Source organism: Engystomops pustulosus, chromosome 6 (genome assembly GCF_040894005.1).
Source record: "Engystomops pustulosus chromosome 6, aEngPut4.maternal, whole genome shotgun sequence".
In the NCBI taxonomy this organism is placed as follows: domain Eukaryota; kingdom Metazoa; phylum Chordata; class Amphibia; order Anura; family Leptodactylidae; genus Engystomops; species Engystomops pustulosus.
The window spans coordinates 14,819,057-14,843,964 of NC_092416.1; the positions used below are offsets into that span (position 1 = coordinate 14,819,057).

At 43.2% G+C, this 24,908-nt stretch overlaps 1 long non-coding RNA gene across 1 annotated transcript in view; it reads left to right on the forward strand.

Moving 5' to 3' along the window:
• LOC140066209 (uncharacterized) overlaps positions 1 to 18,422 on the forward strand; it is a 33,170-nt gene extending 14,748 nt beyond the window's left edge. The window contains exons 2-3 of the long non-coding RNA XR_011848163.1: positions 9,555 to 9,701; positions 18,295 to 18,422. This is a non-coding gene — a long non-coding RNA (uncharacterized lncRNA). The remainder of the gene's footprint in view (positions 1 to 9,554; positions 9,702 to 18,294) is intronic.
• Positions 18,423 to 24,908: the final 6,486 nt, after the last annotated feature.

A 24,908-nucleotide genomic window follows, 5' to 3' on the forward strand; every position in this document is an offset into this window, starting at 1 on the left:
ATATACAGCCCCCCAGCTTAGTAATATACTGTACCCCATATACAGCCCCCCCCAGCTTAGTAATATACTGTATCCCATATTTAGCCCCCAGCTTAGTAATATACTGTATCCCATATACATCCTCCCAGCTTAGTAATATACTGTACCCCATATACAGCCCCCCTGCTTAGTAATATACTGTATCCCATATACATCCACCCAGCTTAGTAATATACTGTATCCCATATACATCCCCCAGCTTAGTAATATACTGTATCCCATATACATCCCCCAGCTTAGTAATATACTGTATCCCATATACATCCCCCCAGCTTAGTAATATACTGTATCCCATATACATCCACCCAGCTTAGTAATATACTGTATCCCATATACATCCCCCAGCTTAGTAATATACTGTATCCCATATACATCCCCCAGCTTAGTAATATACTGTATCCCATATACATCCCCCCAGCTTAGTAATATACTGTATCCCATATACATCCCCCCAGCTTAGTAATATGCTGTACCCCATATACATCCTCCCAGCTTAGTAATATACTGTATCCCATATACATACCCCAGCTTAGTGATATACTGTATCCCATATACAGCCCCCCAGCTTAGGAATATACTGTATCCCATATACAGCCCCCCAGCTTAGTAATATACTGTATCCCATATACAGCCCCCCAGCTTAGTAATATACTGTACCCCATATACAGCCCCCCCCAGCTTAGTAATATACTGTATCCCATATTTAGCCCCCAGCTTAGTAATATACTGTATCCCATATACATCCTCCCAGCTTAGTAATATACTGTACCCCATATACAGCCCCCCTGCTTAGTAATATACTGTATCCCATATACAGCCCCCCAGCTTAGTAATATACTGTATCCCATATACAGCCCCCCAGCTTAGTAATATACTGTATCCCATATACATCCCCCAGCTTAGTAATATACTGTATCCCATATACAACCCCCAGCTTAGTTATATACTGTATCCCATATACAGCCCCCCAGCTTAGTAATATACTGTACCCCATATACAGCCCCCCAGCTTAGTAATATACTGTACCCCATATACAGCCCCCCAGCTTAGTTATATACTGTATCCCATATACAGCCCCCCAGCTTAGTAATATACTGTATCCCATATACATCCCCCAGCTTAGTAATATACTGTATCCCATATACATCCCCCAGCTTAGTAATATACTGTACCCCATATACAACCCCCCAGCTTAGTTATATACTGTATCCCATATACATCCCCCAGCTTAGTAATATACTGTATCCCATATACATCCCCCAGCTTAGTTATATACTGTATCCCATATACAGCCCCCCCAGCTTAGTAATATACTGTATCCCATATACAGCCCCCCCAGCTTAGTAATATACTGTATCCCATACACAGCCCCCCAGCTTAGTAATATACTGTATCCCATATACAGCCCCCAGCTTAGTAATATACTGTACCCCATATACAGCCCCCCAGCTTAGTAATATACTGTATCCCATATACATCCCCCAGCTTAGTAATATACTGTATCCCATATACATCCCCCAGCTTAGTTATATACTGTATCCCATATACAGCCCCCCCAGCTTAGTAATATACTGTATCCCATATACAGCCCCCCCAGCTTAGTAATATACTGTATCCCATATACAGCCCCCCAGCTTAGTAATATACTGTATCCCATATACAGCCCCCAGCTTAGTAATATACTGTACCCCATATACAGCCCCCCAGCTTAGTAATATACTGTATCCCATATACAGCCCCCCCAGCTTAGTAATATACTGTATCCCATATACATCCCCCAGCTTAGTAATATACTGTATCCCATATACATCCCCCAGCTTAGTAATATACTGTATCCCATATACATCCCCCAGCTTAGTTATATACTGTATCCCATATACAGCCCCCAGCTTAGTAATATACTGTATCCCATATACAGCCCCCCCAGCTTAGTAATATACTGTACTCGATATACAGCCCCCCAGCTTAGTAATATACTGTATCCCATATACAGCCCCCCCTGCTTAGTAATATACTGTACCCGATATACATCCCCCCAGCTTAGTAATATACTGTATCCCATATACAGCCCCCCAGCTTAGTAATATACTGTATCCCATATACAGCCCCCCAGCTTAGTAATATACTGTATCCCATATACAGCCCCAGCTTAGTAATATACTGTACCCCATATACATCCCCCCAGCTTAGTAATATCCTGTATCCCATATACAGCCCTCACAGCTTAGTTATATACTGTACCCCATATACATCCTCCCAGCTTAGTAATATGCTGTACCCCATATACATCCCCCCAGCTTAGTAATATACTGTACCCCATATACATCCCCCCAGCTTAGTAATATACTGTATCCCATATACAGCCCCCCAGCTTAGTAATATACTGTATCCCATATACATCCACCCAGCTTAGTAATATACTGTATCCCATATACATCCCCCAGCTTAGTAATATACTGTATCCCATATACATCCCCCAGCTTAGTAATATACTGTATCCCATATACAGCCCCCCAGCTTAGTAATATACTGTATCCCATATACATCCCCCCAGCTTAGTAATATGCTGTACCCCATATACATCCTCCCAGCTTAGTAATATACTGTATCCCATATACATACCCCAGCTTAGTGATATACTGTATCCCATATACAGCCCCCCAGCTTAGGAATATACTGTATCCCATATACAGCCCCCCAGCTTAGTAATATACTGTATCCCATATACAGCCCCCCAGCTTAGTAATATACTGTACCCCATATACAGCCCCCCCCAGCTTAGTAATATACTGTATCCCATATTTAGCCCCCAGCTTAGTAATATACTGTATCCCATATACATCCTCCCAGCTTAGTAATATACTGTACCCCATATACAGCCCCCCAGCTTAGTAATATACTGTATCCCATATACAGCCCCCCAGCTTAGTAATATACTGTATCCCATATACAGCCCCCCAGCTTAGTAATATACTGTATCCCATATACATCCCCCAGCTTAGTAATATACTGTATCCCATATACATCCCCCAGCTTAGTTATATACTGTATCCCATATACAGCCCCCCAGCTTAGTAATATACTGTACCCCATATACAGCCCCCCAGCTTAGTAATATACTGTACCCCATATACAGCCCCCCAGCTTAGTTATATACTGTATCCCATATACAGCCCCCCAGCTTAGTAATATACTGTATCCCATATACATCCCCCAGCTTAGTAATATACTGTATCCCATATACAGCCCCCAGCTTAGTAATATACTGTATCCCATATACATCCCCCAGCTTAGTAATATACTGTACCCCATATACAACCCCCCAGCTTAGTTATATACTGTATCCCATATACATCCCCCAGCTTAGTAATATACTGTATCCCATATACATCCCCCAGCTTAGTTATATACTGTATCCCATATACAGCCCCCCCAGCTTAGTAATATACTGTATCCCATATACAGCCCCCCCAGCTTAGTAATATACTGTATCCCATATACAGCCCCCCAGCTTAGTAATATACTGTATCCCATATACAGCCCCCAGCTTAGTAATATACTGTACCCCATATACAGCCCCCCAGCTTAGTAATATACTGTATCCCATATACATCCCCCAGCTTAGTAATATACTGTATCCCATATACATCCCCCAGCTTAGTTATATACTGTATCCCATATACAGCCCCCCCAGCTTAGTAATATACTGTATCCCATATACAGCCCCCCCAGCTTAGTAATATACTGTATCCCATATACAGCCCCCCAGCTTAGTAATATACTGTATCCCATATACAGCCCCCAGCTTAGTAATATACTGTATCCCATATACAGCCCCCCCAGCTTAGTAATATACTGTACCCGATATACAGCCCCCCAGCTTAGTAATATACTGTATCCCATATACAGCCCCCCCAGCTTAGTAATATACTGTACCCGATATACATCCCCCCAGCTTAGTAATATACTGTATCCCATATACAGCCCCCCAGCTTAGTAATATACTGTATCCCATATACAGCCCCCCAGCTTAGTAATATACTGTATCCCATATACAGCCCCCAGCTTAGTAATATACTGTACCCCATATACATCCCCCCAGCTTAGTAATATCCTGTATCCCATATACAGCCCTCACAGCTTAGTTATATACTGTATCCCATATACATCCTCCCAGCTTAGTAATATACTGTACCCCATATACAGCCCCCCAGCTTAGTAATATACTGTATCCCATATACAGCCCCCCAGCTTAGTAATATACTGTATCCCATATACAGCCCCCAGCTTAGTAATATACTGTATCCCATATACAGCCCCCCCAGCTTAGTAATATACTGTATCCCATATACAGCCCCCCCAGCTTAGTAATATACTGTACCCGATATACAGCCCCCCAGCTTAGTAATATACTGTATCCCATATACAGCCCCCCCAGCTTAGTAATATACTGTACCCGATATACATCCCCCCAGCTTAGTAATATACTGTATCCCATATACAGCCCCCCAGCTTAGTAATATACTGTATCCCATATACAGCCCCCCAGCTTAGTAATATTCTGTATCCCATATACAGCCCCCAGCTTAGTAATATACTGTACCCCATATACATCCCCCCAGCTTAGTAATATACTGTATCCCATATACAGCCCCCCAGCTTAGTAATATACTGTATCCCATATACATCCCCCAGCTTAGTAATATACTGTATCCCATATACATCCCCCCAGCTTAGTAATATACTGTATCCCATATACAGCCCCCAGCTTAGTGATATACTGTATCCCATATACATCCCTCCAGCTTAGTGATATACTGTATCCCATATACAGCCTCCAGCTTAGTAATATACTGTATCCCATATACATCCCCCCAGCTTAGTAATATACTGTATCCCATATACAGCCTCCAGCTTAGTAATATACTGTACACCATATACAGCCCCAGCTTAGTAATATACTGTACCCCATATACATCCCCCCAGCTTAGTAATATACTGTATCCCATATACATCCCCCAGCTTAGTAATATACTGTATCCCATATACATCCCCCAGCTTAGTAATATACTGTACCCCATATACATCCCCCCAGCTTAGTTATATACTGTATCCCATATACAGCCCCCCAGCTTAGTAATATACTGTATCCCATATACATCCCCCAGCTTAGTTATATACTGTATCCCATATACAGCCCCCCAGCTTAGTAATATACTGTATCCCATATACAGCCCCCCAGCTTAGTAATATACTGTATCCCATATACAGCCCCCCAGCTTAGTAATATACTGTATCCCATATACATCCCCCAGCTTAGTAATATACTGTATCCCATATACATCCCCCAGCTTAGTTATATACTGTATCCCATATACAGCCCCCAGCTTAGTAATATACTGTATCCCATATACAGCCCCCCAGCTTAGTAATATACTGTACCCCATATACAGCCCCCCAGCTTAGTAATATACTGTATCCCTTATACAGCCCCCCAGCTTAGTAATATACTGTATCCCATATACATCCCCCCAGCTTAGTAATATACTGTATCCCATATACAGCCCCCCAGCTTAGTAATATACTGTATCCCATATACAGCCCCCCCCCCCAGCTTAGTAATATACTGTATCCCATATACAGCCCCCCCAGCTTAGTAATATACTGTACCCGATATACAGCCCCCCAGCTTAGTAATATACTGTATCCCATATACAGCCCCCCCAGCTTAGTAATATACTGTACCCGATATACATCCCCCCAGCTTAGTAATATACTGTATCCCATATACAGCCCCCCAGCTTAGTAATATACTGTATCCCATATACAGCCCCCCAGCTTAGTAATATACTGTATCCCATATACAGCCCCCCAGCTTAGTAATATACTGTATCCCATATACATCCCCCAGCTTAGTAATATACTGTATCCCATATACAGCCCCTGCAGCTTAGTAATATACTGTATCCTATATACAGCCCCCCAGTTTAGTAATATACTGTATCCCATATACAGCCCCCCAGCTTAGTAATATACTGTATCCCATATACATCCCCCCAGCTTAGTAATATACTGTACCCCATATACATCCTCCCAGCTTAGTAATATACTGTATCCCATATACATCCCCCCAGCTTAGTAATATACTGTATCTCATATACAGCCCCCCAGCTTAGTAATATACTGTATCCCATATACAGCCCCCCAGCTTAGTAATATACTGTATCCCATATACAGCCCCCCAGCTTAGTAATATACTGTATCCCATATACAGCCCCCCTAGCTTAGTAATATACTGTATCCCATATACAGCCCCCCCAGCTTAGTAATATACTGTACCCGATATACAGCCCCCCAGCTTAGTAATATACTGTATCCCATATACAGCCCCCCCAGCTTAGTAATATACTGTATCCCATAAACAGCCCCCCAGCTTAGTAATATACTGTATCCCATATACAGCCCCCCAGCTTAGTAATATACTGTATCCCATATACAGCCCCCCAGCTTAGTAATATACTGTATCCCATATACAGCCCCCCAGCTTAGTAATATACTGTATCCCATATACAGCCCCCCAGCTTAGTAATATACTGTATCCCATATACATCCCCCCAGCTTAGTAATATACTGTACCCCATATACAGCCCCCCCAGCTTAGTAATATACTGTACCCGATATACAGCCCCCCCCCAGCTTAGTAATATACTGTATCCCATATACAACCCCCCAGTTAAGTAATATACTGTACCCCATATACATCCCCCCAGCTTAGTAATATACTGTACCCCATATACAGCCCCCCCCAGCTTAGTAATATACTGTATCCCATATACATCCCCCCAGCTTAGTAATATACTGTATCCCATATACCTCCCCCCAGCTTAGTAATATACTGTATCCCATATACCTCCCCCCAGCTTAGTAATATACTGTATCCCATATACCTCCCCCCAGCTTAGTGATATAGTGATATATAATATATACAGCACCCCCCAGTATAAAATGATTTTGGCCCCATATAATATATACTGAATCCCCCCCAGTATAAAATAATTATAGCCCCAAATAATATCTATAGCATCCCCCCAGTATAAAATAATTATAGCCCCAAATAATATATATAGCGTCCCCCCCCCCAGTATAAAATAATTATAGCCCCAAATAATATCTATAGCATCCCCCCCCCCAGTATAAAATAATTATAGCCCCAAATCTCCAAATAAAATATACAGAACCCCCCCCCTCCCCCCCGCCCCTAGTATAAAATAATTCTGGCCCCATATAATATCTATAGCATCCCCCCAGTATAAAACAATCATAGCCCCAAATAATATATATATATAGCATTCCCCCCCAGTATAAAATAATTACGGTATAGCCCCAAATAATATAAATATATATTGCATCCCCCCAGTATAAAATAATTATAGCCCCAAATAAAATACATAACATTCCATGATCCCCCCCCCCCCCAGTTTAAAATAATTCTGGCCCCATATGATATATATATAGCGCCCCACCCCCCACCCCCCCGCAGTATTAATTATTAGCCACAATTAATTAAATACATGAAAAATAATAAAATCATACTCACCTGCAGGCAGCTGCTCCCTCGCCGCGGCTCCGGTGTTCACGCGGCTCTCCTGTGAGCCGCGGCTCCGCACAGTGACACAGGCGCCGCGCCATGACGTCATGACGCCTGTGTCACTGCTTAGAACGGAGCGACGCAGCTTCCGGAAAGGCGCTGCGTCGCTCCGCATATAAATCGCGCCTGTGTCTTAAAGAGACAGGCGCGATTTATTTAGCTGGTGGGCGATTCGGGCGTTAATGGACGCCCGAATCGCCCACTTTAGAGCGGCGAATTTCGCCGCCCTTTACAGGGACCCGCATTCTGCCATCTGAAGCGAGATTTTCATCTCGCCTCAAGGCAGATGCGGCCCTGACAGTGACCTCGTTGTAGTGGGTCCCTACGCTATTGTATGCGGCATCACAAGGCGTCCGCTGCATTTATTTCGTTTTTTGCCTGGTACCAGCACTCTGCCCATTAGACCCAGGGGGGGTTTTAAATCAGCAGGAGACTGCATGTAGTGGCCACCTACTTCCTCGCAGCCAGCGTCTGGGACCATATGGAACAGTGAGTATTCAAGTCCTGTTCACATGGGTATTGCATGGCACCTGCTGCTTCTGCGGTGCTGGTGGGGACCCGGGTCTTGTTCCCTGCTAGTGCTGTGTTGCAGCAGCGGTGCGCACCATGAGATGCTGCATCCAATAGCGTAGGGACCCACTACAACGAGGTCACCGTGAAGTAGCTGGTGGTTTCTGCAATTTGATCAAAATGTAACTACGATCCTCATGTTTGTTTTGGGAATGTAGCCGAACGGCGATAGATCATTGTATGGAGTGTGGATGTGCCGTCCAGTTCTTTCCTCTCCTAATGTTGGTGTAAGACCTGCCATTCAAACTATTAAGGACCAAGCCATTTTTGATTTTTTTGCGCTCTAATTTTTCACTCCCAGGCCCAGATTTAGTAAAGTCCCTGCACAATTTTTTTGTCTGACTTTTTCTTTCTTTTTAATGCAAACTGCTTGCACAGGTATTTATAAAGTGTCCGGGGCACCTACATGTCATGGCTGCACTGAATTTGGCATGCATTCTGAACATAAAGGGTCAGACCGTGCGCCAGATTTATGATGCGGTGTCCGACGGAAATGTCACCCCCCCCCCCCATGTTAAAGGTGCACAAAAAAATGTGGATCACACTATCAGAGCAATGCAGGGGGCGCCAGATTCATCCAGAACGGGCACCAGAAATCATGAATCTGGTGCCCCCTGCAGACTACACAGGTAACTGCACATAGTACAAACTGCATTGTTTTTGATAAATGTGTGCACCAGTCTTTAGAAACACACAGATTGTACTACTACTCCCATCCTACATAGACTGTATTACACTACACAGGTTGTACTACTACTCCCATCCTCCATAGACTGTATTACACTACACAGGTTGTACTTCTACTACTCCCATCCTCCATAGACTGTATTACACTACACAGCTTGTACTACTCCCCCCATCCTCCACACATTGTATTACACTGCACAGCTTGTACTACTCCCCCCATCCTCCATAGACTGCATTACACTACACAGCTTGTACTACTCCCCCCATCCTCCATACACTGTATTACACTACACACTATACACACTGCACTATTCTATCCTGCATTGACTTGTTTCTTCATCCTTTGGTAAAGACAGAAAAGAATAAATATAATACATGAACGTTTCCCAGAAGTAAACGTTTCCTTCCTCTTAATAAATTGGAGTTTTAGAAATTTTTTCACCAGTTTTTGTTTTGCAGTTTCGCAGCGTCTCCTGCTCCGGAGAAGATGTTGTATCTTTCATTACATAATTGTGCACCATGTAATAAGTCCTTCCCTCTGTGTTAGAGCTGCAGAAATATTTCATAGTAACTTTTCTCACATCCAACCATTTTTCCTGTTTTCTTGCAGATAGAGAAAACGTTCTAGTACTGCACAGGCAATGCATGATGTTATCTGAATGTAACCGCAAGAGCAGCATAAGCATCCAAAAACGTCACATCATGACAGTCACCTCCTGCTGTGACACTGATAACTGCACTCCATCTTCTAGTGAATGTGCGTAATCATTTTCTGTCTTGGTTTCAAAGATATTAATCATTCCGGTTGTTTCTAAAATGTAGAGATTCATAAATAATTTTATAGATGCATATACAAGCACAACAAAGAATCAGAACAACATTCATTATATAAATACGGCATCAGAACTGCGGTCAGCAGATAAATACAGTACCAGCATCAAGATTAATATATGTACATGCAACGCCCCTGCCAATGTGCAGGCAGAGCACATCCATTAGATCACTGAGTGACCAGAGACAGCGTGTTGTGCACACCTCTAGTGCCCACACACACAGAACACCCAGGATTAGAGCTGCAGCTTCCAGCACTGGACACAGCCACATCCCAGTCTGCATCTACAATCAGGCTGGTGACCAAACTACTAAGTTCCACTCTCCATGACCACTCTCCAGTAATCCGGACTATCTAACAATCCGGCCTCTGTACAGAATCGTTTGCCTCCGTCTGGTCCCTGCTACGACTGTATCACCACCACGGTAGCCCCCATCTATCATCCAGGGACTCATACTACGGACTCTAAGGGGTTGCCCCAGGGAGATTCAGTACATCAGCCTCTCACTCCATCTTTCTTGCACAAACCACCTGCTGGAGACCTGCCAGGCTGTAGGACAGCCCTCCGGTTCCCCATACCAAGCACCGTGACCACAGCATACCCCAGACCGCAACCGCCAGCCACTCCGGTATTCTGGGCCCCGGCTGCCTCCAGGCCCCAAGAGAAGGCTAGGCCCCGGTGTATATATTTACACAAGTTTCTATTCACTATATAAATAGTCACACAAGAAGTTTTTGTCATCTAACAGGAATTCAGAACAAACTTTTCCCGTTTTAGCTCAATTAGACTTCCAAAAATATTTGTATTTGTATAGTACCAGAATAATGAAAGAGATTTTTTATGACTTTCAGGAATTATGACTTTACAGCATTTTTATGACTTTCTTTGAAGTCAAACGTTTAACATACACTAAGATTACTATGCCTTTAACAATTTCGGATAGTCCATATAATGATGTCAAGTCTCTGAAAGTTTCTGGTTTAATGCAAACATTCGAGTCACTTATGGACACATCTGAAACATACATTCTTTGTGTAACATCATGGGAAAATCTAAAAGCAATTATCCAAAATATCAGGAAGAGAATTGTGAACTTTCACAAGTCTGGTTCATCCTTGGGTGCAATTTATAGAAACACAAAGCTACCTTGTTCATCTACAAAAACAATTATACATGAGTACAAACTAGAAGGGAATGTCTTGCAGTCATACAGCTTAGGAAGGAGAGGTGGTTATGAGTCTCAGAGATGAACATGCTTTGGTCCGAAATGTGAATATTAACCCAAAAGCAATACACCTTGTGAAGATGATGAAGCTATTATGAGTGTGTCATTATCCATATTGACTGCAGAGTCCTACATCTATAGCATTAGAGGTAGTGGATCCTCTGAACCACTGCAGACGATGACACAAGCCAACACCTGGGACCAGAGTCTAAGTAGCACCGGTCCTCACCAGAGCCCACCGCAAAGCAGGGTGGTCTTGCTGCTGTGTGATACCACCAGGTCATTCCACAGGTGCAACTTGTCCGTGGAGGCAGCCTAGGTCGAGGCCCGGGAACCGCATGTAATCTTGTAGTCCGAGACAAGCAGGAGCTCAGGACGGTCAGCACGGAATAAGAGTCGGTGATGTAGCAATAGGTCAAGGCAGGTAGTGAGGGAGCGTAGTCAGGAACGGAACCGGGGTCACAACAGAAAATCAGCAGTACAGTGCAGGGCATTGGACAAAGCTTTCTATAAGCCACAAGGCACAAAGATCCGGCAGAGTGTGCAGGGAGAAGCAGGTATAAATAGATTTATTGGAAATAGCCAGCTCCAATCAACAGAGCGCTGGGCCTTTACATTTCCTGAAACCGGCGCACACACCTTAGAAGACGGGTATGCGTGCGCAAGGACCACGGATGGGAATCAGGAGAGCAATGAAGCATGTGAGCAATGCGAGCACCTCGCTTGCGAACACGGAGGTGCACGGGTGCGCCTGCGACAAGCAATATGACCCCACCCTCTTCTTAGGCTATAGAAATCTCTGCAGGAGATCATGGTCCAGGATATTGTCCTCGGGCTCCCATGATCTCTCCTCAGGCCCGAACCCCTTTCTAATCAACAAGGAAGAACCGCTTACCTCTCACTGTCTTCATATCCAGGACCTCCTTTACCTCGAAGACATTGGTGGAATCAGCCTCAGGAGCAAGAGGAGGCACTTGCCAAGAGTTGCAGTTCAGGATGACTGGCTTCAAGAGAGAGACATTAAAGGAGTTTGGTATTTGCATGGAGGGAGGAAGGCGAAGTTTGTATGCCACAGAGTTTATGCACTTCACCACCTCGAAAGGCCCCAGAAAAACATGGTCCAAGCTTGTAACTGGTGATTTTCAGCCTAACGTATCTGCACAAAAGCCACACCGCAGGAACATCCGAGGGAACGGACAGGGGAAGAGGTTGGCGTGGAATTCGTCTGTAAACAATGAAGAACAAGGCTGCACCAGCAGACTCCTAGTCCAGGGAGTATGTTCGTGCTCTTATAATCCATCTATTTAGGAAATCACATTTCCTAACTGCATGAAATCCTTCACCCTGACTACCATCCAGACCAGATCTCCCAGACTGTGTAGGAGATATGGATGCTGTGCATCCTGTAGCTGAACTCCCCCTCACACTATAAATACTCACGTACAACCCAAGGCTCCTAATTCCCCCTATCCTTGAAAAACAAAAGCTGGGAAAAGTTATTGACTGGTCCCTCTTTACTGAAATGTCCACAGCAGAGCCCCCTCTACTGAAATGTCCACCGAAGATGCCCCGATTTAATGAAATGTCCACAGCAGATGCCTCCCTTCAATGAAATGTCCCCCCAGATGTCCCCCTTTACTTAAGTCCCCTCATCATAATTGAAATGTCCACCCCAGATGCCCTTTTACTGAATTGTCCACCACAGATGTACCCTATTAATGAAATGTCCACGCCAGATGCCGCCTTTAATGAATTGTCCACCACAGATGCTGCCCTTTAATGAATTGTTTACCCCAAATTCCCCCTATTAAAGAAATGTCCATTCCAGATGCCCCTCTTAATGAAATGTCTACTCCAGATGTCCCTCTTAATGAAATGTCTACCCCAGATGCCACCCTTTACACAAACGACCCCCATCATTACTGTAATGTCCACAGCAGGGCCCTCTTTAAAAAAAAGTTAATAAAAGATATACTCACCTTCTGACTTCTTCTTCCCAGTCCTTCGTGCTCCGTCTCCCAGCCCAGGCGCATTGCTATGATGTGGTGTTGTCATGGCCGTGCGAGGTCATAGTGTAAGGACCTGCGCAGTGCATAAACTATGACATCACACAGCCGCGATACCGCTGCGTCATAGTGAGGCGCCCAGGCCAAAAGATGGAGAAGATGGAGCCGCTGGTCCGGGAGAAGAAGAAACCAGAAAGTGAGTATAGATCTTTATTAATTAAGACTTATGGCAAATCTTCATATAGGGCCTGTGTATGGGAGGGCTCGGACCCCTCACACGCCAAAGGCCCAGAGTGCCAGCCCATATTGGGTGCACCAAAAACCCGGCGCAATTCGGAAAAATTCAGGAAACCCGACGAAAAAAAAAGCTATTTGGGCCCTTAGTAAATGACCCACAATGTGGCTCAAAGGAAATAATAGTTCGGAGCTAGAGGAGGTGATCCCAAAGCCCTAGGTAGTTAACAAAAGATGTGGAAGGGTGCAAAGGTGCATCAGGCAGCCTATGACCACAATGTGCTCTGCATCCACCCACCATGTCAAGGGCTTCACACTCAATGGGCGGCCCAGAGGATCTAACTGGCGTGACATTTTGTCTTGCAAGTTTTTGACAAAACATGTATAATCTGCATGTTGTGCCGCTAATTCCTGAAGTGGGCAATAATCTGAGCATCACATGTATGATCAGGCCCTGGAAAAATAAAAATGAGCTGCAAGGGGATAACACATATAGAAAAAAACATGCAAAACCTGAAGCTCTCTCTGCCGCTTCTGAAGCCTCTACTACCACAGGCGAAGAGATAAGACGATCTGTTTCCCTGGAAAGGAAGCATGTGACACAGCCACGACCATCACCAGGCCTGTCTACACCATCATAAGAAAGTTTTATCCCCCAAACAGAAAGCAGAAGTTTGGCCCATGATTTTAACTGGAACAGTTTGCAAAATTGCTGGCCATTTGAAATTCTACCATTCCACACCATTTTTACTTTTCGGGGCTTGCCATACCCGCACTGTGCCAACGGTGAAAATAAGGTGAACACTATGCAATGCCATTAGTCACAAGGGCATTGGACCATCCCAAGCCAGGTTGATGCATACGCCCTGCTTTTGGCATGTTCATGCTCAACTTGGTGGGGGAAAGCATTTTCATCAATTTTGCAGACATATATACACAACCCAAGAAGGTGACCAGTCATTTATGCACCATAAAACCACTATTTTTTTAAAAGACACTGCTATGTTATTAGCACTATTTCTCTCCCTCTTTTCCCTGACAGCCTTTTGAATTATGCAGACATGCCGGAGCTTCTGCTTAAAGTATGTGGAATCTGTACACACTTTTTGCATTCACACCCTGCTGCTGCTGCTAACTACCTGCAATGCCACCCCACCCCTGAATATGAGATGTGCCAATCAGCTGGAATTCCTCTTTTCAGGGCGGCCCCAGGTTTCAGTAGGCCCATGGGCGACAGAGCCTCCATAGGCCCCTTTGCAGTGAACTTACATGGCAGCATTAAAAATTCAGAAACAAAAACAGTTTCCTGTTCCCTAAAATATTCCGTAGTTTCTCATCCCAAACAGCCCCCCCATAGTTATTTTGTAAACAGTCCTCCTCACTCCCTATGAATTCATTAAATACAACCCCCTCACCTCAATGGATTCATTAGATACAGCCCCTCTTACCCCCACGGATTCCTTATGTACAGCCTTATGTGGGCCCCAGTACTGGGCCCCAGCACTTGCCCAGGTATGCCCAGTGCTAGCACCAGCACTGCCACTTAACAAATGCTGGAAAGGCTGCTTGAGAAGCAGTAGGCAACAGTTGATTTCCAGTTACAGAACCCCTGAGGGAGTAAAGGTACTGACAATTATCACTACACTTCTAATGAGTGGGACTCCAAGATGGACACCACCATCAGCACTGTTATCCACATTCTATTTCCTGCTCAAAAACACCAAATGGAGAATGCAATGGTGGCAAAGAAGGAAACAGAGGAGGAAGGACAGTTCACACATGGTTAGCAGGATGGGTTACTGATTCAACAGCAGTCAGATACTACATTGTTGTAGTGGACAGTTTTGGAAGCTGGGAAAGAAGAAGACGCAGAATGTTACTAAGAGCAGGGTGAAACCCCGTGTAGCTCACAGGTGTAATTGGAGTGTGGCTTGAGGGGGACCTGAAGGACAGAGGACAGCTTGTCTCTGCATCTGGGTAATGAAAGGAAAGGTCGGGTTTTTTCCATTGCTTCAGTTTTTTGGCATAGAACTCTTGATAAATGTCCTCCATAGTGTGCATGTAGCCTTAAACGGACAGATTTATCATAAGAATGAGGAACCTGGCACAGCAAAAGTCCCGTGTTGTTGATGTCTAATCTGTTGGACCATGCAACACATTAATCAATTCCCCAGAATTTTTTGGAGTGACCATCACAAAGCCCTGATCTCCTATTAAAAATGTATAGGCAAATCTTAAAGGGCTGGTACAAGCAAGGAGGCAACCAACCTAGACCAGTTATCCAAAAATGAATGGGCTCAAATTCCTACCAACTATTGTGAGAAGCTTATGGAAGGAGATCCAAAACATTTTACCTAAGTACAATTATACCAGGTACTAATGTAATGTAAACTATTGTCTTTGCCTTTAAAGACCTTCTAAATTCATGTTAGATAGTTAGAAAAACATCATGGGGCACATTTACTTACCCATCCATGTCGCAATCCCCGATCAATAATTTCTGACAACATGCATTGTGCTCTGATTCACGTAGATCGTCTGCTCGATATCCTGCATGTGTCGCTTCCCCACTCAGGTCCCCGGAGCACACCTTCTTCTTCCTGGTGCATGTAAGTGCATTTCTTGCAACACAATTTTAACGTTAAATCCCGCGCTCAGTCTGAATCTGTGGGATCATCCGACGACCCGCCCCTCAATTTGTGTTGCATGAAAGTCGGCGTGATTGCCGAAAAATCTGATCTCGTGTGACAAAATCCCCTGCTAAATGTAGCGCAAATCGGAAAACATCAGAATATCAAACGAAAGTGCAGTCCTCTGACCCTTAGTAAATGAGGCCCCATGTGTGTCATACTGTACAGTGTATGTAAATTTTCAACTTTATATATAGTACCCGTTCAAGGTTGGGTACATAGATAAAGCAACAGAACCAAGCTCAATATTTAAACACAGAATCCAAGCTAAGGACAAAAGTACAGCAAAAGAACCAAGATAAGTGCATCTACAGAGGGTGTAACTAAAAGATCGGGATGGGTTGAGGTGGGTGGAATCTAATATTTTATATCGAAAATACATTCAGTGTAACCCAGGAACAATGTGAGCATAGTATTTTTTGTTCTATTCAGGGTGCTGGTTTAATGTTAGGAGAGAGAGAGAGAGTTAAAAAAGTGTAGACAGCACTCCAAAAATACAAAATTCCAAAGGGTGAGGTTTATTGAAACAGTGGCGACGTTTCAGGGTGAACCACCTTCGTCAAGCTTGATGAAGGTGGTTCACACCGAAACTTCGCCACTCTTTCAATAAACCTCACCCTTTGGAATTTTGTAATTTTGGAGTGCTGTCTACACTTTTTTAACTCTATTAATGAAGGATCTTGAACCCCCTCTATTGAGGTTCTTCTCCACTGTGCGGACTTGGTTTTCTTCTTGATTAATATAATAAGATCACTAATATCTCCGTCGCTCCCACTAATGTCATCAGCTGCAAGTGGCAAAATGTGGGTGTAAAATAAAAAATTCCTAAAAGTCTTACAGTATTTAATTTACTGTGGATTTCACTTCCTTTACCAGTAAAATCTAGATTATACTGATTGGAAAATCTCAGCAAAATATATCCCCTATAGATGTACACAAAATGTTTACTAAAATATTAAAAAGATAATGGGGTTTATTTACTAAGGGTCCCGCGGCCGCATTTTCGTCAGGTTTCCCAACTTTTCGGGGATCGCGCCTGGGATTGTGTGACACAAATCAGGGGGCGGGTCGTCAGACGATCCGACGGATTCAGGCTAATCGCGGGATTTAACATTTAAATTGTGTCGCAATACCAACCACTTACATGCAGCGGGAAGAGGATGGTGAACTCCGGCGGACCTGAGCGGGGAAGCGACACATGCAGGAAATCAGGCGCATGATCTTTGTGAATCACGGCAGCTGTGCAGGATCGTCGGACAACGCACCTGCACAGGACCAGGTAAGTAAATGTGCCCCAATGAGAGACATCAAGTTGCCAAATCCTTAAATTGATAAGTTTTCTAGGATTCGGTACAACACCCAAACCCAAAAGCTGTGATAGATAGTAGGGTTTACATAGTAGTGATTGCCGCATAGTAGGATTCATGATGCCACCAATTAACTCAAAAGTAAAAACCGTATTGTGTATTGTGAACAATACAAGTTTTCTATATACAATTTCCGTAAATTTCAGTGATTCATAATTTAAGAAACTGTTCTGCAATTATTTTTATAAAATTTTTTGCTTCTCAGTTGTCAGGATACTTGGGAAAAGCTTGGTAATTCTCCTCCCCCAAACTGTAGTCACTAAATAAGAGACTAACCAGGTCCACATTTATAGTCACAACAAAAGGAATATGTAAATGTCCAAAACGGAAGTTCAAAGACACTAAACCGAGATGAATCCAACACCAAATGGACTCAAAGCTAAGAACAGGAAACTGGGAATTTAACAGGTTCCCGATTCAGGTCTGGAAGGTAATATATCCGGTGAGTGCAGATGTTAGGCATGCAATCCCTGCCTCTCAGCCTCATGCTCTCAGCACAAGACTTGACATCTTGAGGTATAGCCTCTGCTGCTGGTGCACAATTCTTTATTTTACATTTCCCAGCACAACTAGCTATCTTCCATAGGAAGTCATCATAGAGGGACAATGTAGGACATGCAAGAGCCAAACTCTCTGGAGGGAGATTCATTACGGCTTCTCCACTAGTTTTCTGTAGGAGAAACCATATGAATCTCCGTTTTTGGATTTTAATGACCCAGAGTTTCGACAGAGACAAGAGCTAAAAACTTTTCCAGTTCAAATTTGGCTTACAGGTCGGAACTCGCAGAGTTTGGGCCTGCATGTACTAAGAGGCCGGAGCCTGGACCACCAAGAGGATGGGAATTTTAAGACTGGTCTTATTAACTTCAGTAATAATGAATTCCGCCCTCTTATTAATATATGGAGGTGTCCTGATTATCAGTGCACAGAGATCAACATGTTCTCCGGATAAATGTAACCGTTCTCTTCTTATTCCTCTTATTTCTCTTGTGCAGTTCAGCAAATGTTAGAAAACTTATCCCACAATGGTCTGGTTTGTCCAACCTGTTCTCGTTATGCATCTACCTGGTGTGAGCCATCAGATACAGTACAATGCAGGGGAGAGCAGGACATGTATTTTTCCGAAATAATATACTCAAAAGGTACCAAAACTTTTCTTTGTTTCCTTCTCTTTCAAGAAGTAATTCTTTTACATAGAGCTACAAGAAAAATCACTAATCCCTTTCAAAATGCCTACTGCTTACAGCAGGTTATGAAATCCAAAGATTCACTTAGTTTTGTTTCACGAAAACGTTGTAGTTAGAGATGAGCGAGCACTAAAATGCTCGGGTACTCGTTATTCGAGACAAACTTTTCCCGATGCTCGAGTGCTCGTATCGAATAACGAACCCCATTGAAGTCAATGGGAGACTCGAGCATTTTTCACTGAAAGAACACATTGAAAGAAGAACACTGAAGAAGAACACATTGCAGATGTTTGCAGATGTTTTCACTGAAAGAACACATTGAAAGAACACAGTGAAGAACACATTGCAGATGTTTCCATACATCTGCTAACTTATCCAAAGACACGCGTGCCGAACGGTGTACTGCACAATAGTATGTGAAGAACAATGGGGGTCATTTACTAAGGGCCCGATTCGCGTTTTCCCGACGTGTTACCCGAATATTTCCGATTTGCACCGATTTTCCGTGAATTGCCCCGGGATTTTGGCGCACGCGATCGGATTTTGCCGCATCGGCGCCAGCATGCAAGCAACGGAAATTGGGGGGCGTGGCCGAACGAAAAGCCTACGGATTCGGAAAAACCGCCGCATTTTTAAAAAAAAATGTGTCGCGGAGCTTTCACTAGGAATAGGCCGGTGAACTTGAGTGCGTTCCGATGCTCTTCAGCGCAGCAGCGCCACCTGGTGGACGTCGGAGGAACTGCCTTAATGAATCCCGGACGCGCTCGAATCCACTGCAGAGAACGCGCCGCTGGATCGCGAATGGGCCGGGTAAGTAAATCTGCCCCATTATGTGTGAAGAACACATTGCAGATGTTTCACATACAATTGAGAAGAACACCGTTCGGTGCTCGTGTCTTCGGATAAGTTAGCAGATGTACAGAAACATCTGCAATGTGTTCTTCACTGTGTTCTTCACTTAAATGATCCTGTGTTCACTGTTTTCACTGTTTTCATTGTATTCTTCACTGTTCTTCACTGTGTTTTCTTAAGTAAATGCTCGATCTCGAGCAGGGGAAATACTCGTCCGAGCACCAAGCCGTTTTGAGTATGCTAATACTCGAACAAGCATCAAGCTCAGATGAGTATACTCGCTCATCTCTAGTTGTAGTTATTCTGAAGTATTATGATGCACTGAATAAGCAAAGGAAACATTCACTGAGATTTTGCATGAAATCACTAATAACAGTGGGACTAGAGTGAGAGTCGGGGGAGGGGGATATTTTATAGCAATATATGTCAATCATTTTCCCACTGATGGTCATAGAAAAGTCTTTATTAATGACAGATATGGTTCTGTAAAGTCAAAGTTCTTATGTGTATCTTGCAGTAATTGGGCAAATTTCAACATTCAACAAGGGATGTGCTACGAAGGCTACCTGTAAGGACTTTAACATACCATCCAAGAGGATGAGTTCCTTCTTTAATAGAACAATGATTTGCTCCAAAGCGACGCGTCCATGAGGTCCTCCTGCTCCGGCCATTGTGTGTCTTCTCCTGCTGGGCTTCTTCTTCTATGTTCCTTGGTGAATAGGGGAATAATAAACAGATATTTGCAGGAGGGAATATTTTTCTGCCGTCACATTGTCAGCGTCTGGTACAATACACATTGGCTAGAAAATATCCAAGAGAGGAAGTCATAGATTTCCTTTTACTTCTCCTACTTTACTCTTGTTTTATGATCTACTTCCTTTGATAATTCAAGATTTCTGCAATAAAATAAAAATGAATACATCTCTCTTTCATTTAATTACATTTTTAGGCTTTGGGTACAAGACCATACTGGGGACTATGATACAACCGCATAATCTGGGGCTGTATCACGCCCCCCTAAGAGGTCTACAGCCGCCAAGACAGAGCCAAGACCTGTCCTAAATATATCCCGGAATACTGCAGTGGCAGAAGCTAGAGCTAAAGGGGAAGGGGTGAAGAGCATTCACCCTCCTACCTCCTCCACCTGGCTGTGTTCTCACCAGAGTTATGGCTCGGGCGAGCACACGGCACTCTGCATGAGGACTTACTGTTTGCATTCTTACACAAATGATACCACATCAATATGGAGACAATCAATGGGGAATTATTATCTATAGGTGCATCGTGAGCCCCGCTCTTTGCTTATATCAAGATAATCCAGCCTCTTAATGCATCTGGCATCCAACAGTGAGGCCGAACATCTCTATGACAGACCCTGTGCTCAACACTATAACCTAGAATGGCGTAAATGGAAAAATATTTGCAAACACTTACCCTTTGCTAGGAATTGCAACTATATCAAGGCTTGTATGCCAGCAGAAGTCAATTGCATACTTACAAGAGTAGAATCAGGGCAGCATCAAATCTCTCTGCTACCTGAGGCACTGGGGCAGATTTATCAGGTGTCTGAAAGTCAGAATATTTCTAGTTGCCCATGGCAACCAATCACAGCTGAGCTTTCATTTTACCAGTGCTCATGAATACTTTAAAGGGGATCTGTGATTGGTTTCCACGGGCAACTAGAAATATTCTGACTTTCAGACACTTGATAAATCTGCCCCAATAAGTCTTGCATCCCCAAATACTGTGTATATTGTCAGGGTACGGGGTTGCAGGATGGTTGGCAATGGAGCAGACTAGAATTCTAGAGTCCAAGTTTTCGAGCAGCCTTTAAGCAAAGTTCAGCAAATGTCATTATGTTATGTTCATTTGCATTCCCACATTAAGGTTTTTATATGCAGTTTTCAATGTTTGACAACATATTCCAGCCTGCACACATATGTGACCCGGAACTCAACCCTATGGTTGAATATAAAATTGAGGGAGGAAGCCATTGACTTCTTGAATCAACACTGAACCTCGGCTGCGGCCGTGTGCAGGAGATTCCAGCTGGGTCAATGTGACAATGTCCTGGTGTCCACCAGCTTCAGAGCCTGGTCAGGCAGGAGTGAAGACATGAAAGAGAGTGATACTGCGAGGGAATGGGGAAAGATGAGTATTAAGTGATTGCTTTCCTTTCTTGAATTTCCTTGGACTCATATTGCTCCTTCTCCTTCTCATCCATGGACCCTTTGAGTAGTTAGAGAGATGTTCCACTAACATTGGGGGTTTTTGGAAGTTTATTTTCTATACACCCTTGTTTGACAAGATGAAAAGTTCTATAGAGTAAATATCTATTTCTAAAATGTCACATTTGTGTCTATATCTTCCCATGCACCAAGTGTCCACGACAGAGGAAGTCACTTTCTAAAAATACATTCCTCTTATGATCATACAGTATTCATTAGTATGATGGAAAACTTGTTCTATTTGTCTGTGACTGTTCCTTATCAAGCAGGTGCCATTGTCTTACATAAGATCCTCCAATGTCCCGGCCAAAAACCAAAAAGATAAGAATCTCAATCACTTTCCTTAGGTCAGAAAAACCTGAACAATAACTCTCCTGATAAATTATTATTGTTTATATATTGTAAATGGCTGGTGGTTTTTCGAGAGTCTCCATCTGGATCTAGAATAATAGGATGAAGAATTATAAATAGTATTTAGTGAACCTGAACCCCACTTCTTGGGTCTCTTCCAAACCTTAAGGGTTCAGATCCCCCGAATTCAGTCAGAAGACTGGGTTTAGCCACTCAACCAGTGTTTACCCCCCTAACAAGCACACCCATAACCACTATGGGCATTGTTGTAGTTGGCTAGCTGAAACATGTGACCCTGTGACATAAGAGATGGGGTCACATGTCTCCTGGCCACTACAGAGAGGAGACAGAGCTAGGGACTGGCTATTGATAGATATAGGGCAAGTCCGACAGTCAGGGGCTTTGGAAAGGAAAAATGTCGTTAAGTAACATAGGGAGAGCAGGCTGCTATATTGAGAAATAGGCAGAAATCTGAAACGAGTGTCCTTTCTAGGGCATTGGAAAAAGTGTCCTTTCTAGGGCATTGAAGGAAGTGTCCTTTCTAGGGCATTGTTGTGAACTGCAAGTTACTGCCCTCAGGCTGCTATAGTGCAGGGCCAGTAAAAGGAATAATTATATGACCTCTGAGTGCAGAGAGAGAATAATACAGAGCAGCTGCTACAATATAATATCATGTCAAATTACAATGTATACTATAAACACCCACAAAGAAACTATTCTGTAGTTGTATTTCCAGGGGAAAAACTGTACGAGAAAACAATGGAGAAAATGTTTCATTTCTATCTAGTCCCATCCAGAAAGTGTTAAAATACTTCAGGAATTCAGATATTGCACCATAAAATAAATGTATCCCAAAAAAATTAACAAAGTACTGATGTAATCCCTTTGTCTGTGACTGTTCCTTCCCGAGCAGGTGCCATTGTCTTACATAAGATCCTCCCATGTCCCGGCCAAAAACCTACAAGATCTTCTATCACCTCAATCACTTTCCATAGGTCAGAACAACCTCCAGGAGCTGAACAATGACTCTCATCATCACATCCCTAACTCTGCTCTGGGCTCTGGCAGCAGCAGGTAAGTTTTGGAAAAAATTGTCTTTTTTAATAACATTATAAATTTTTTTGCTTCTGTGACAATGATCAATAATTATACTACTACATATTAAATATTATAATATATTATATATTATTTATACTACTATATATTATCTGATCACTTCTACAAGATGTCATTTACACACAAATACATTTCTGTAGAGAAGACAATGTAATATCTATGCAGAAAATGTGACTCTCAGTTTTTCTATTATCGTGCAGGACCTCTGATTGATGATGAAAACATTTTGGGTAAGTAGAGCGTAGTCATGTGACCATCTTCCATACCATGGGGTCTCCTATCCATGTGCCATAAGCCCATTGAGCCCCCAGCCGAAGCAAAATTGGCGGCTGCTGATACACATGTAAATGGTCCCATGTGAGGTACATGACCTGGATATAAGGACTTTGTATTTTAAAGGAAACCTGTCATGACCCACTGGCCTAATAAACCACTACAAGAATATTGTCAAACAGCGTAAGACCTCCTAGTTTTTGTTTCTTTCATCGTCCAGCCATTCATCAACCCTGAAAATTAACTTTGAAGAAAGAGATAAATTGGTTGTATAAAGTCAAGGAGGACGAGAGTTTAACACTGAAATTAAGATGGGGAACTCTCAACTCCTACTTCTCTGTGCTTGACATTGTGGGGCTCATTTACTAAGGATCCTCGGATGCCCTTTCGGCGGATTTTCTTACATTTTCGGGATTTGCGCCGCTTTGTAAGGTATTTAAGTGGGGATTGTGTTGCACGCGATGGGATTGTGGCGCAGCTGTGCTGGTTTTCATGCGACAGAAATCGGGGGGCCATCGGGTGATCCGACTCATTTGGACTGAGCACGGGATTTAACTTTCAAATTGTAACAGATGACTAACCGAGTAATACAAGACCAATGTACTGATTGTGAGATCTGATTTTTCAGGTCCTCGTCTTACGTGTACTATATGTGACTCTCCCTCCTTGACATGTACTGGTCCGAGCATGAAATGTCCTCCAGGTTATCTGTGCGGCTCCGTGTTCTCATATGATACAGGTAAGGTCTATGATGTAAGAGAAGCCGTTACCTCTCCTTACTGTGATGTCTCCAGACAACGCTCTCTGAGATAAACCTTCCTGATACATGTTACCTGTACTGATACATTGTAGTCATCATGTAACGCATCACTGCTGGGAACATGGAGCCCACAATAGTGGGGACTGAGCATTCGGGTATTAACCCATGACACACTAGCATTTACTGTAGGCAGCTGGGAATATCTCTGTCTGTATCCCTGTAGATTCTTACTATCTCATGTTCTGAAACATTTCTTAAAGGGGTTTCCAGAAGCTGAAAAACATGGCTGCTTTCTTCAAATAACAGTGCCGCACCTGACCATAGATAACGTGTGGTATAACAACTCATCTCCAGTCATCTCTATACAGCTGAGCGGCATAACCAGCACAAACCATGGTCAGGTGTGGGGCTGTTTTTGGAAAAAGGCAGCCATGTTTTTCAAACCTCTTTAAGTTTTTGTTTTGCCCTATCAGCTTTTTCCAGTTTCCTGTGTATGATTTTTTATTTCGACCCATACTTTAGTGTTGTACATTGTTAAAATAAAATACAGAATGAAAGAAAATAGTAAATGTCCTCTATTCTTCTATTCTAGATATACCTGTAGATTTCTCTGTCCTGGGCGGCATGATATGTAGATCAATGCTTAAAAATGGGAAACTCATCTTTCAAATTATATGAAAATTGAGATACTGAACCGAAGTTACAGGCAGTTAAAAATTGGAACTTTATATGTAGCTCCCATCATCAACTATGGGGCAAATTTATTAAAAGTGCCTTAAGGTTAGACAGTGCAGAGTTAGACGAGACCCCCTATATCGTTAACCTTTTACCATTGTCTGACA